Below are 16,572 nucleotides of genomic sequence, written 5' to 3' on the forward strand. Positions count from 1 at the left end.
TCCTCTCCTCTGGCCATTCCACACTAGACCTGCTCCACAAAACGGACTCAGGCTGTGTGTAACTGTACTCATATCAATGGAGTACAGCCAGTATATGTGTGTGTGGGGAGATTGTTTCTGATCTATTTTTAGTTACAAAGTGCCAGACCTTCCGACGAGAGCGCGGACATCCTATAGTGGAACAGTCGGCATCGTTACCATGGCTACAGCTGCTGATTCGGACTTATTAGACAGCTCAGTAAATCAAACGGCAGATTACAGAAACGAGTCGTATGTGCGTCCGCCGTGTGCACATCTGTCACCCTGTGTAGCGCTCGCTGTTTCCAGTCTGGAGTCTGAACACACACACAAATACACACTACACCCATCCCCTGATAGTATGTAATAGATTTATCATCCCCAACCAACCTAATTTACACCCGTTTTATGACAATCATGCCCCAGGCGATCTACCTTCCCTCTGCATTTATTAATATGGAAGATGCCCTGATCAATTATTGATTCGAAAGGCTGTTCTTTGCTTTGCAGGATTTGTATTTTTTATTTTTTCCGTGCTCTCTCTCCCTCCCTTTCTCTCTCTAACCCCCACTAGGAGAAGCCAGGGTGATAAAACGATGCTTCCTCTTCCCTTTTGGAGTTCATTCAGGCAGCCTCTGATCCCCGCTATGCTTTATCTGACTCGACTGGGTACAAATCCATTTCTCTGGGGAACTTGTGAAATTGTTGTGCTGTGGTTGGGCGGTAAACTGTGAAAGGAATGGAAATGGATCGCTTTTTTTGTTTCTGCACGTAGCTCGTGGTCTTGTTTGTGGCTCATTGATACACTGAAGGCGACTTTGAATCACTTTATACAGAGGTTTTTATTTACTTTTTACATTTTACGGCTCATAAATGACTCACGCTTTATTTTAACCCTTTCATGCATAGTGGTCACTCCAGTGGACAGCTATTCTCCAGCTGTTCTCTTGTATATTCATGGGTTTAGTTGTTTTAGTTCCATATCAACCAACACAGTGGACACTTATGCATCATCTCATAAACTGCAATTCCTACCATTACTGTAACTTTGCTGTTCTTGATTGGTTCTTGAGTGGAAATCAATTGTTAATTGTTATTTTTTCCATATTATCTCCATGAAGTGAGTAATAACTAGTATTAGAATATGTTAAAATGTGAGAAAACATCAGATTAGCTGCATTAAACATGGTTTCATTTCACTGTTTTCATATCACTTTATGATATTGGGTTTTAAATAGTGGTGGGCAGCGATTAAAATTTTTAATTGTGATTAATCGCATGGCTTTCTGCGATTAATCGCAATTAATCGCATAGTTGTTGGGGGGTGGGGGGGACGCATCAACAGCATGTATTGCCTTTCAGTGATATTCCAGACTGGAAGTACTCCGGTGATAAAAATAATTCCACATGTCAGTGCTTCCAAACAACTGTGTCCTTCTCTTCCCCACCATCTGACGACATTTAAAATGAAAATGTCCATGTAAAAAACCACTACTTTTACACATGTTTGTCCCCACCAGTGTATTTACAGTTGTGAGTGATTGACAGGAGTCTTAAGCCCGCTAATCAGTACTAATACTAATAAGCCCATTAATATGTGATGTTCAGTTGTTCAAAGCAAGTAAAAGGGGCCCTGAAGTGGTCAGAATAAGTTGCACTAACTTATGTTTTGTCCTTTCCGTGTTATCGTAGTTAGTTTGGACATAGAACTAACAGGCATGTTTCTTTCACTCTTGTTTGTATGGCCTCAAAAACGTTTGCCTGTGAGTATTTTATGTTCAGTTGTTGTAAGAATGGATAGTATCAAATATCTCTGATGTGAGCCTTTGTTGCTGAATAAAAAGACGTTGTAAATCTTTAATTAACCTGTAAATGCTAATCGTTATCGTGTCTATGGATTTTCCCATTCAAGTTAGCATCGAGATAAAATGACTGCTAATACAACATTCACATCGTAAATAAGTAAAGGTTAGTTCAAAGGCTGACATATGAGACCTAAACACAACCAATGAATTTACATAAACTTAGCGTGAGCCTGCATAAAGAATTAGCAACCCATCTGCGACTGCTTGCATGAACAAATTAGCTTAAACATCAGCATTACTTGTAAAGTTCGCCGGTTTGAAAGGCAGAACAATAATAAAACGGTGTTAACGTGAGATAAAAAAATTGTCGGTGTTATTTAATGAATGCGTTAACGCGGTGATAACGCATTAACTTGCCCACCCCTAGTTTTAAATACATGTTTTTTCGCTTCAAGAATAAAATTCATGGTGTAGCTGAGTGGACATCTTTGTAAATCTATGAAAAAAACCTAATCTCATTGTTTTTGTTTTTTTTATGCCTAAGGAGGAATAAAAACATTAAAAAAACAACAACCCTCAACTAAGGTTCTCATACTTCATGCATGAAAGGGTTAATGTTTCCAGATCCTGACTCATGCACCTCCATCGGGCTTTTTTTATCAAGTGTAAATTGACAATTCCTTTTTGCACAGATGCTGCAGCTTCACCGGACATGAGTACGGAACCTTACAGTCATGAATATTGATGCTTTACTTATAGATAAACTCCATGATGGAATCTTAGCTTTCTGCTCTATATATTCTACAAAACATCTGTGTCAGGGTGTTTAGCGCAGCACATTCTGCTGTGACTCTGGGGGTTTTGACAGATTAAGTCAAGCTGAACTGAAAAATATATATAAAAATGTGTGGACTACATATACCTGCTGCTTTAACTCAAGTCTTTATACATTATGCAGCATATGTATGTGTTAAATTTAGCTGCCAGAGATGTGACTCTTTACTTATGACTTGATTCAGCAGCCAAGGATGCGCAATACATTTTAGTGTTTTCTACCTTACAACACATAGTTACTTTTTCATCAGATTACAGGTACATCTGAACACTCTTTTACCTAGAAAGTACTATAGATGACTAGAATCTATGCTGTACACACTCCATACTCTAACCCTTTTTTGTCGAGCTCAAAAACTGTTCTCATAAAAAGGCTCAGGATAGTTCCACTTCTGCGGATGAGGATGATGATGATGATGATGATGATGATGATAATATTGACTGACTGATTGATTGATGTATTTATTTCGAACATGAATGTCAAACAGAAGAAAATAAATAAACAAAACACTTAAACATAAGACATATAATACATATTTGAAAAGGAGTGAGAAGAAGTACAACTTATAAATTCCCACCCCTTCTCCTTATATAATTAATAACAATAATAACCTTCCTTGTCTACTCATATCCATACACTATGCCATAATATGACTGATACTTACTACTAAATAATTAGGTTTCTGGCTTTATATTATTATGAACAAATATAATATGATTTACATAAACACATAATACAATAACACACATATGTCAATACATATTCATACACAGATCTATACACATATACACCTACATATACACACACACACACACACACACACACACACGTACACACCTATACATACATATACATACTCATACCATATACAGGGTGGGGAAGCAAAATTTACAATATTTTGAGGCAGAGATTGAAAGACAGTGTATGACCAATTAGTTTATTGAAAGTCATGAGAATTTATTTGCCACAAGAAAATGTACATAATAGAAAATGTTTTTATTCTATGTGTCCTCCTTCTTTCTCAATAACTGCCTTCACACGCTTCCTGAAACTTGCGCAAGTGTTCCTCAAATATTGGGGTGACAACTTCTCCCATTCTTCTTTAATAGTATCTTCCAGACTTTCTGGTAATAGTTTTGCTCATAGTCATTCTCTTCTTTCCATTATAAACAGTCTTTATGGACACTCCAACTATTTTTGAAATCTCCTTTGGTGTGACGAGTGCATTCAGCAAATCACACACTCTTTGATATTTGCTTTCCTGATTACTCATATGGGCAAAAGTTTCTGAAAAGGTATGGATAATAGTGTTAGGTATGATTATGACATCAATATATGTTTGGTTTCAAAACAATTGACGTAGTGCCTGCTGAGAAAAAACAACTAAATGTTCATTGTAAATTTTGCTTCCCCACCCTGTACTTGTACATCTTTATATCCCACAGTGATCCCCAAGCCCTCCCTCATCCCTGTACCTCTGAAAAATTCTGTCTTTGTACCTCATTAATAACAATAATACATTTTACTACCTCTGTCAGGAGGTATTGTGATCACTTTGCTTTGCGTGTGTGCATGTTTGTTTGTTTGTTTGTTAGCAGGAAAACTCAAAAAGTTATGGACGGATTTTCATGAAATTTTCAAGAAATGTTGATACTGGCACAAGGAAGAAATTATTCAATTTTGGTGGTGATCGGGGGGGCAGATCTGTCTTGGCGGAGGCCTGTGCTCTCCAAGTGCTTTTCTTGTTTGTAATGCACTTTACATTTTACACCGAACCTCAAAGTGCACAGTACAAAAAAAGCAACAATGTACAATAAAAAAAAACAAACTAAAAACATATAAAATCAACCAGAAAAGTTCTGTAACTGCTGCCTCTCTTTGACCAATGAAAATTGCTCCTACATCTTTCCATACTTCCTTTATCAACTTCAAGTCAGCATCAGTAGAAAATGAATAAAACATCACATCCAGAAGGTTGAATGGGCTCTATGCACAGCCCCACTACTTCCTGAACTTCAGGTGGCTCCTTCATTTCCTGTCTTTCATTATTGGACACACTGACTGACAGGTGTGCCTAATCAATCAGTTGTCCCAACAAGTAGCAGACACACCTGGATTAATCAGTGTGTCCAATAACACTGGGTTACAAAAAAATGTTTTTTGCAAGTTGTCTAGGTTTTTTCAACTGAATTCGGACCATTTTGCACCGCTAAATCCAAAAATGACATCTGTTTTTCTCAGTCAGGTCAGGTTTTTTTGCTAATTTGATTTTGAAAAATTTGATCTTCTCACAAAATTGATTACATTTTTGTGACTTTATCAGTTGATTTTTTATATAGTTCTCACCCAAAATAGGTTTTAAGAGAAAAAAAAATCATTTTCTAACAGGATTCCTGTTAGGTAAAACGGTGTATTCACCGCAGATGTAGCAGAATACGTCAGGCTTATTTTTGCAAGATCTTCTAGTCGAAGCCATTTCATTCACCTGTAATATAAAAAAAACCATTAATCATAAATTGGCAAAAGTCAAATCTTCAGAACTCGTTTGTTGCAAGAAATATGAAAGAATTTTGTATCATATGATGTGAAAATGCCCATAAATGTAAACAAAAATGTTAAAAAGTCAATATGTAGCATAGTTCAGAAAGTTGACCTGATTGAGCAAAATGAATGTGATTTTTGGATTCAGCACACCAAAATGATCCTAAATCAGCTAAAAAAAAACTTAAACAATAAATTTGTTGTTGACCATTGTAATGAAAGACAGGAAATAAAGGAGCCACCCACCTGAAGTTCAGGAAGTAGTGGGGCTGTGCATAGAGCCCATTGGAGCTGAACAAGAGGCAAGTAAAGCGTCACAAAAACCCTAATTTCTTTGTTGTAGTGTTAATTCTGCGATCACTGTTCTGCTACGTGTCATTATTTTTACACTGTTTTATCTTACAGTGAATAAGATCTGTTAGTTTTTGATGCTCTCCACATTGATTTAAAATGAATTTGGCTCAGGCGGTTAACACAATGGATTTATGTCATTCTGTGTGATCAAAACATACAGGAACAGAACATGAGTCCTTCTTCTACAGTGCATTTCAAGCAGAAATATGAACATTGCCTGGACTTGATACAAAGATGTTTTTTCCATCAATATCCATCTTTTAAATTAGAACTTCCGACACCTCCGGTTGCCGCTTAGACCAAATATGTGAAAATGTTTGATCTTTACCATTACATCAAGTCGGAAGTGTGTCTTGCATTGCATCACCTTCATTCGCAAAATTACATAACATGCAAAAAATAAAGTGGCTCCATGTAGTATTGATATTGAAAACTCTCGACATCAGAAGGAAGTCTGGTACCAAAACACACTTAGTTCTACTAAAACTATGAATGAATCAACCCTATGTATCCACATGTAACAGGGTCAGTTATTTAGCAGCAATGTGGGTTTGTATATTGTGTTGTGTATTGTTAGAATTACACAAAATCTGATCATTTTCTTTTCATTTCTTTTGGTTGGTACCTGACACTGTGGGCCTCCGGGTCAGTGTGTGAAACTGTTGGTTTTGGTCTGTTCCCCAGCGGACAATTTACAGTGTGACACTGCGCACTATAACTGGAGTTTTCGCACCTTTGCCTCTTCCCTTTTGTTCCGGATTTCTGTGGGAGAGGTAAGCAGCCGTACAGTTCGTAAAAATTTTTGGTTTAACCTCTGTTAATTAAATTTTTTTTTACATGAACCAGGTAGTTTAGGCTGTATTAGGCGCTTATAATGTACTTAAACACATTTCTTTATCTTTTGGTTTGTGCAGGAGTATGTTTAACGGGGGTTGCTGACCGGAGATCTTTATGTTTTATCATTTTTGTCAGGTATGCTATATTTTGTTTTAATAATTTAATGTATGCCCTTTGCCCTTTTGTTCCGGATTTCTGTGGGAGAGAACAATAAACGGAGACTGCCTCCAAGGACACACGTGCAGGTCTTGTCATTAAAAAAAAAAAGAACACAACGCAGAGTCCGACACCACCGGTTACACACAGACTGTATCAGTCACTGAATAAAGTCTAAAACTCATTATTTACACACATCTGTATTATAGTATCATCAAGTTTTCTTCTTCAAACTGAAACTCACAAATGCTTATTTTAACAGTCATTCAAAAAACCACTCATAATTTCCACATGCTGCGTCAGCTGATAGTTCGCATTATAGTTCTGTTTTTAGTAAGAAAACAGCTGCAGTAAAACTATGAATCACCACCTTTTTCTGTACGATTTGTTTTGTCAACAGCTGAACTAAAGATCTGTTTGAATCCAACAAACAAGGTCAGAACTGTCACAATTTAGTCTGAACCGTCGATCAACAAACAGCAACTTAGCAAAGATAATAACATCCCATAATAACTATATACTGTCATAAACCTCACAGTCAAGAAGAAACGCTGCCATTTCAGCATCAAACTCCATTCTTTACATTTTGTATCTAGTGGTCAAAATAACAAGGGCGATTCTAGTTTTTATCAATTTCTCACTTTAACTCTAAAAGTTGTTGCTTACTGGTTCTTATCCCTTATGATCACTATCTGATGCTTTGCTCAACGGCCCTATACCAGTGGTTCCCAACTTTTTTTTGGCTTGTGACCACAATTTAACATCACAAATTTCTAGCAACTCCAGACATTCAAAACGAAGCCTTTTTCTTTTTTCTTTTTTTTTGCTAAAATTAATTGTTTTGGTCATGTAATTGTTTGTGATACTATCTTGCAAATAAACCTTAATTTTCGATGACATTTAGTCTATATAATGTATATTATTACAGACAGAGGCAGTAAATCCAGGTGTAGATTACTGCACAAAGGGAGAATTTGATTTTCCTTGGTCAGGATATGTACAGTCAGTCCAGCTTGAATTTACAAGGCTGACAATTAATACTGAACAAACAAGAACTCAAAAAACTATGAATTATGAAAGAGCTGCAGCATCTGAAACAGACCACAATGAACATTTGACAGATAAACAGAACCACAGTGCTTCAGTTTCAGCTTCATAGTTTGCCGTGTCTTTTATGGATTGGGATTGTCTCTGTCAACTCACCATATATTTTTTACTAGTAAGTTTTTATTTTTATGAATTGCTAGAAATTTTAGGCGACCCCACCTTGGGTCCTGACCCCACAGCTGAAAAACACTGCCCTATGGTGTGAGTTTCCGTCACCATGGGAAATGGGTAGAGTGACTCACTACTCCCTCTAGTGGTCATATAAATCCCCCAACTTGTTGCTGGAAATATATTCAGTTCATATCTTGACAATCCAATATATTTCTGTCTTTTGCAGAACTTCACAGCTCATCAGCACTATATATAATATATAGATAATAAAGTGTCATTTTATGTAAATATCTACATCTATATTTAGTTATTTATTCCATTTCTTTGCTCTATTTATTATTATTATTATTGTGACTTCAAATTTTAAAATTTTAAAATTTTATGTTCTTATCCTGATTTTTATCCCGGATTGTTTTTATCTTTTCTGGTTTTCATATTTTTATTGTGTTTTATTGCATCTTGTTTTTATTTATTTGATCTTATCTATTTTATTCCTTTACTTATCCATGCTGCTATACCGATGAATGGTGGAACACTGAGCACTTTTTATCCTGTCTTTTTGTCTGTAAGCGTGATCAAGCGCCTGTCTTGCATGTTTAATGTATGTGTTGTTATAATGCCAAGGCAATCACCTAGACTGCAAAACAAATCTACCTACAGGTATAAATAAAGTGACCTTGACCTTGATATCTTGTAAATATACGTATAAACAAATAAGTATAAATACTACACAGAGACCCTTTTTAAGATAAGGAATAAAAATACACATATTAACCCTTTCATGCACGAAATATAAGAACCTTAATCAACATTTTTTCCTGAGTGTTTTTATTCCTCTTTTGGTATGAAAAAAACAATGCGAATAAAAATTTTCTTCTGAAAAAAAAAAAAATAAAAAATAAAAATAATTTTTTAAAAAATTTAAAAATACATAAAAAAAAAAAAAAAAAAAAATCGTATTGAAACTATTTTTCATGAAGTTGCAAAAATGTCCACTCAGCTGGACACCACATGTTTAATTTTGGATGCACAGAAACATGTATTTACTGATAAATTGTGTGAAAACTATGGGGAGGTCTTGTGATTCTGGGGGTTTATGCTCAGGAGAGATCTACATAATGATACCAATTCATGTCAGAAAAGATATGTAGTGTCTTAAAACTTTAATAAATATATGTGTAAAAAAACAAAAAAACAAAAAACAAAACAAAAAGAACAACAAAATCCATGAATATACAAGGGAACAGCTGTAGAATAGCTGTCCACTGTAGTGACCAGTGTGCATGAAAGGGTTAAATATAATATTAACTGAGGATTCAACATTCAAGGCCTTTCCATACAGACTAGACTGGCTAAAGTACAAAAGACTACATCATGGATCAAAGTGTTTCCTTCCTGAGATTGAAGGAGGTCCTTTATGAACGAGCGAACCAATAGATCCATGTTTTGTCTTTGCTTGGCTGAGTGTGCAGTTGAAACATATTCAATTATCTCCTCACGCTTGAATGGTACAGGTATGAGTAATGTTCTGCTGAAGCTGTTGTGTAGAAGCTGGTGGTGCTGCATTAGCCTTAAAATGGCCGTGTAAGCAGAGGATTGGGAGGCCAGGTCGTAGCGGATGAGAGGATGAAGAGCAGGAATAGAAGATTGGTTTTGACCTCCAGCAGATGTGGACCAGTTAATACTGTAACACAGCTGGATGAGTAGACTAAGGGAGGCAAAGGTCAATGACTTCAGCCGGTCATATACAAGTATATGTTTATAGACATGGATGGTAACGGTTTAAATGTTGATTAATGTAGATATAAGTTTAGATTCTTAAAGTTCAACATTATTATCTCTCAGAATTATCCCTCAGACCCAAACAGCCGCCAGTGGACAAAAGCTTCTACTGATATAAGATGTTAAATAACCTTTTAATCACTATACTGTCCATATACATGTAAATAATTCAGCTAAAATGCAGTTTCTCAGGTTTATAGTCTTCTGATACAACCTGTTTGGATGTTTAGGCTATGTTCAGACAGCAGGTCTTAATGTACAATTCAGATTTTTTGGTGAAATCTGATTTTTTTTGTGTGTGATTGTCCACATTATACATTAAATGTGACTTCTATCAGTTTGAATATGAACTTAATGCGACCCTGAAATGACCCGCGTGCGCAAAAGAGGTCCTGACGTAATAAGTGATTATGCAGACACACTCTGTATTTATGGAAGTAACACTCCTGGGACGCAGAATTGTGATGTTTGTTGCATTTATTTATTTATTTATCCCATAAAGACCCAAACATCCACCATCTACCAAAATCATCTTCTGATACAAACGCTTTCATCCCTGTTGATCCACTAATCCTATTAATCCATGTAAATAATTGGTGTAAAATACAGTTATTCATCTTTTCATGGTCATCACATATGACCCATTTGAACGTTCAGAGGCTCTGTAGTTACCGTGGAAACACTCTCATATTCTACAACACGGATTCACCAGTAAAACCCATGGAGTTGGATCAATGACAGTGAACAGACACACTGGGTTTATGTTCAGTTAATGATGGATTTTACTGAAAAAGTCACTTTTTCTTCAGTTTTTTCCGTTTCTGATATAATAATCCTCAACTTTACTCTAAGCTTTTATGAACATCTACATGATCAGTGAATTAAATGCTGGAAAATACCTGATTTTCACTAAAAAAAAACACAAAATACAGAAGATAATATTACAATAAATGGTGATAAACCACTTAAGGACGGTTAAATACAGAGAAAAATTCATCTGGGAACTGCCACAAATGTCACACTGGGTCCTGATGGGATATACATTTTATTTATTTATTTATTTATTTTTTACTTGTCTTGTCCAGCATCATAACAACAGAATGGTAGTCTGGCTGCCTTGTTGTGCTGAACACATTTGCTTTGCCAAAGGAAACTTCATAAAATATATGAGGCTCCCCATGATATTCCACTGCCTTTATTTTGGGTTTTGTTGAACCACAGTTTTAAAATTTGTCACATTTCAGTGATGTAAAAGTCAGATAAATGCAACCTGGCCATTCAGACTGAAGTCACATTACAAAACATCAGATACTTATCAGATTTAGGACCACGTATGAAAGCGGTCTGGGTCGGATTTGAAAACATTGGATTTCCGAAACTGTCTTTAACAGATTGAATACAGGTCATGTATGGGCAAAAAAATGGGATTTGGGCCTACATTTGCCTGCAGTCTGAACAGTTTAAGAGGTTCAAAAATCCCCCAAATAAGCAACAACATAAAAAAATAACAACAAATGATCAACACAATGAATAAAATGATTAACAAAACTAATAGAAAAATTCTGTGATATACTCTGAGACAAAAGACGGAGTCACTGGATTCTGGAATCAGAAGATTTTACTTGCAAGGAGTCAAGTACATACAGTGAGACGCAGCAGTTGACTATCTACAGGAAGTGTAAGATCTGATGAAAGAACATGAATATTACAATCATTGGACCAAGTGTACAAATATTATGACGTTGATCAGGTTCACCATTGGCTTAGGTATGCAAAACACGGTGATGCATGGGTTCAGTGACCGCGTTTGTACTCTTCCCCCACCTGCCCCATGGCCTGATCTCCTCAATGGCAGCAACCCGCTCTGGTCCCAAACTGGATGGACAACAAGTACGCTTTGGTCCCAAACTGGAACAAAACAAGCAGATAGCAAAGAAATGGTAGACATATCCTGAGTGGATATGTCCGGGCATTCTTGCAAAATATGTCATCATAACCCATCCATGACTCGTGCTCTGGACACCTGGTATTTACAGGATATAGTCTAATAGCCTTATTTTTCTAACAAAAACAAAGACTAACAAAAGCAGAATAGATCTGAACATTTTGGTTGAGCACAGTCTCGCATCTTTTCTAAAATTTCTTTTATTAATTATTATTTATTATTATTATTAATTTCTTTCTTTAACAAAACGATAAAAAATCAGGTAAAAATCGACAGAATTCTGAGCTGGTTTCTAGAGGATTCTATGCATATCTAAATTGGATTCCAGTAACAGCTCTGAGCTCTATAATAAAAATTCACATGTATTTTCTAAAAAATTATTCAAGCCAGTTAATTGATTGTCAACATAACTGATGATTAATGTAATAATGGACAGCCAATCAATGAACAGAATAACCACTGCAGCTCGAGTCATGCTTTCTCTCATCGTAGATATTGTTCCACAGTTTAGTGATTTGTGCTATTTTGGTGTTTTTTTTCTCAGCACTTCCTCACAGAAGGAGACTTTTTCCACAGGCAGACCAACTGTTTTCATGGACAAAGTTGTAGTGGGCTGTTATAAATTTACATCTCGAGTCGGGTTGACCTCACACATGGAGAAGAAACTGCGGAGGCGTCTGCACCCGCTGTAATATTTCACTGACTGGGAGGTGGTTGTAGCCAAATGAACACCTCGCACTGCTGCCAGTCCTTTTTCAATCCTTAAACATTTTAGTTACACTGGGAAATGACTCCCAAAGGACCAGAGCAATATGTTAAAGCCACTTTAAATGTACTTCTAGTAATTCTGAACCTCTGAATACAAATGTCACTCTTCATTCATAAGCAATCTCAGCTGCTCGCTCAGTCAGAACATTCACAAAATGCCACCAGTTTGAGAAGCAGGAGAAGGGATTTGATTGGGCGGCGCCGTTTCCAGCTTTTTCTCTGCTTTGCAGTGGAGGCGGAATAAAAACAGAGCGAGAGGACGACGGAAAGGCTTATAAATGCAAATGAGAGGAAATAAAAGCAGGGTGGGGAGGTAAAAGGAGTGGGATCGGCCCCCCTCCTCTGCCGCTCTGGTCGTCCCCTGGGGATCATTTTGACAAGGTCAACGCCGCCATCAACCATCCCAAGCTGACAGCCAAACTCTGAGGAGGTGCTTATTGTTCTCCTGGGGTTCACTAACCCCATCTTCTCTTGGTGATTACTTTTCACTACTTAGTCTGTGCAATGCAGAAAAGTTTCTAGAAAGCCGAGCGATAACACGTGCAGAAGTGGATTATTGGATTCATTCAGATATCTGATTAAACCCTGCCCCTCGTCCAATAAAGCTCAACGCTGAAAACACCGGATATAGCTTTGACATTAACTGCTTTGCGCTTTTCAGATAATGTTGTATCCACCTCTCGTCTGAAGTTTATCTGAAGTTTTGTTTTTTTCTTTTTTTTTATTTGTTTATTTGATGAGGACAATGCAAAAAGTATATTTGTATTTTTATAATGTAATAATAATAATACATCGGTTTTATATAGCGCTTTTCTAAGTACTCAAAGATGCTTTATAATAAGCAGCCAAGGGACGAACACACAACAAATGGGTAAAACAGATACAGAGTTAATACAAAAGGGCAAACAAAGAACAAATACTCAAGCAAAAAGGTAGAGACGGATACGGAAAAGAAAACACATGAGAGAAGGTGGATGAGGTGGAACAGGCAGTCAGTTTTCGTAAGCCCTGTTTAGCTTACCAACCGACAGGCCATAAGCTATTGTCCTCATGTGGCGTCCGTCGTTGTCGTCCGTCGTCGTCGTCCGTCGTTGTCGTCCGTCGTCGTCGTCTGTCGTTGTCATCCGTCGTCCGTCGTTGTCTGTCGCCGTCCGTCGTCGTCGTCGTCGTCGTCGTCGTCGTCCGTCCTCCGTTACAAAAATTTCAGTCGTCTTCTCTGAAACTACAATTCCTATTGACTTCACACTTGGTATACAGCTTCTTTATGATGATGTCAACAAAATTTAGTGAAATTATTTGGATCTGGATCTGATTCTGGATTTGGTGTAACTTTGAAAAATTTCCCCATTATAAGAGATAGGAAGTGAATGGATGCAATAACTCAATAAATATAAATGATATCCAGTGTAAATTTCTACAGTCCAGCCCTGATGGGGAGATGACCCAAACATAATGACCACATGCTGATCAGGATCTTCTTCTGGATCCGGGAACTTACGGAAAATTTAACATGGGCTCTTATGGGGAAAAAATTTCATTCGTCTTTTTCTCCCAAACTCCAGTTCTGATTGACTTCAAACTTGGTATACAGCTTCTGTATGATGATGTCAACACAAGGTACTGAAATTATTTCGATCCGGATTTGATTCTGGAGTTGGTGTGACTTTTAAAAATTTTCCCATTATACCAGATAGGAAGTGAATTCATACAATAAATCACTATCAACGATATCAAGTTGGAATTTGAATTTTTTACAGATCTGATTGGAATATGACCAAAACATGGGCTATTTCTGTAATAGAATAAATACACAAAACTGGGTGAGAATAAATGGCATCTGGATACATTTTCCAAAGCTTTTAATTTGGCCGGTAAGCTACAGGGCCATTTGGTCCTATTTTTCTCTCACCATATCATGATATCCTCCTGAGACCCAGAAAAATGAAAGTTTTTGGTTCTTTAAATTAACATGTAACAGTTCATTTATTTTCTAAAGCGCCTCTGCTACAACGCATTTAAGGACACAGGTGGATTAACCGTCAACAGGGGAAAATAAGATAAAGACAAAAATGTGTTCGGCTCTGTACTGGCCTTTTAATTTCCACAGGTGAATCCCCAACCCGCACACACACACACACACACACACACACACACACACACACACACACACACACACTCTGCACTCGTGTGCATCCACAATTAACCCGAAATACCACGAATACGTCACAAAGCAGTCATATAAAGTTTTTCCCAGCACACCACATTTAACAAAAATCAATTACTATAGGTATAAAGTAATTGATAATAATTACTATAGGTATTGTCATTATTTCGATCTGGATCTGATTCTGGATTTGGTGCGACTGTGAAAAATTTTCCCATTATAACAGATAGGAAGTGGATTGATCCAGTAAATCAGTTGGAATTTGAATTTTTTGCAGATCTGATTGGAATATGACCAAAACATGGGTTATTTCTGTAATAGAATAAATACACAAAACTGGGTGATAATAAATGGCATCTGGATACATTTCCTTTTAATTTGGCCGGTAAGCTACAGGGCCATTGGTCCTATTTTTTTATGTATTTGGCTGAAGCCGGTCAGTCTGAGCAGACTTTCCTATATCTGTCATGTTTAATGGTTTTCTTCCAGTACATTGGGACTTTGTAATCTAAGTGATGTTTGTTATGCTAGTCGTTTGTCCAGGACAACAGATGGACATTAGCTTCTCTGCTAAATCTGGTGCACACATCTTGTTCTTTGTAACTAATGCCAATACACACTGTCCTGTAACTAAATAAATAAAAATACAAAATGCAAATTAATTATGGAGGCTCGAACCTGCCATTTTGAAAAATATGTACAGAAATCTTAAAAATGCTTGATAAATTAATTTCCGTACCATTTATTTATCTATACTCAGAACAAAAAGCATTACTTTGTGTAAATATGCTGGATTTAGCTGGAAGGTATTTTCCATCCGTAGTCCTCAACATTACTAACATGCCTAAACATACAGTCACAGAAAAAATTTAGACCATCAAAAATCATCAAAATAATGATTATACAATCCAGTACTAACTCCTGTGTGTATCATGTGACTAAAACAGACAGAAAAGAAACCATGGAATGTCTAAAAGCACTGTTTCTGTTAGTGCAATGCCATAGATATTGATGGAAGAACTGAAGTGATTTTGGTTATTATCAAGAAAACATGTTAAATGGATAGGTATCAGCTTTGAAATTAAACTACTATGAGCTATTTTTGTTGTTATCATTATATTTGTCCAAACAAATGTACCTTTAGTTGTACCAGGCATTAAAATGAACAAGAAATTGAAGAAAACAAGGGTGGTCTAATAATTTTTTCGGCGACTGTACATACATTACCTTAAGTAAAGCTTCAGTGATTAAGTGAAAGTAATTAATAAATAAAAGCTAATAAACAGAGGGGAAATGAGTTTAAAAAAAAATGACAAGCATTACAACACGATACATAAAACCATCAATAACACTGGTCAACAACAAATTTATTGTTGAAGTTTTTTGAGCTGATTTAGGATAATTTTGGTGTGCTGAATCCAAAAATCACATTAATTTTGCTCAATCAGGTCAACTTTCTGAACTATGCTACATATTGGCTTTTTAATATTTTTGCTTACATTTATGGGCATTTTCACATCATACGATACAAAATTCTTTCATATTTCTTGCAATAAACAAGTTCTGAAGATTTTACTTTTGCCAATTTATGATTAATGGCTTTTTTAATATTACAGGTGAATGAAATGGCTTCGACTAGAAGATCTTGCAAAAATAAGCCTGACGTATTCTGCTACATCTGCGGTGAATACACCATTGTACCTAACAGGAATCAAGTCACAAGTTTCATAAAGTGTGCTTACCAATCGTATTTTGGTATTAAACTTGGTGACCAAGATAAAGTTTGGGCGCAGACTGTGAGAAGATCAAATTTTTCAAAATCAAATTAGCAAAAAAAACCTGATTGAGAAAAACAGATGTCATTTTTGGATTTAGCGGTGCAAAATGGTCCTAATTCAGTTGAAAAAACCTAGACAACTGGCAAAAAACATTTTGTTGTAACCCAGTGTAATAATACAATACAACAAATTCTCACAAGTAATGATAGTAGCTACTTAAAGTCTTATATTTGGGATTTTTATCAGAGAATAATGTGAGTAAAATGACAACTATGTGAAATAGAACAGCGGCTCTCTAATTTATTGGGGATTTTTTGCGCTAAAACAAAGAGAAAAATTTCATTGTCGTTATTTAAAGGTTATTATTCGGT

The 16,572-nt window shown here is 36.3% G+C and overlaps 1 protein-coding gene across 2 annotated transcripts in view; it reads left to right on the forward strand.

The window, feature by feature from the left end:
- trim67 (tripartite motif containing 67) overlaps nt 1-16,572 on the forward strand; it is a 162,970-nt gene that overhangs the window by 29,820 nt on the left and 116,578 nt on the right. The window lies entirely within an intron of this gene.

This window comes from Sphaeramia orbicularis, chromosome 24, assembly GCF_902148855.1.
Source record: "Sphaeramia orbicularis chromosome 24, fSphaOr1.1, whole genome shotgun sequence".
Classification (NCBI taxonomy): domain Eukaryota; kingdom Metazoa; phylum Chordata; class Actinopteri; order Kurtiformes; family Apogonidae; genus Sphaeramia; species Sphaeramia orbicularis.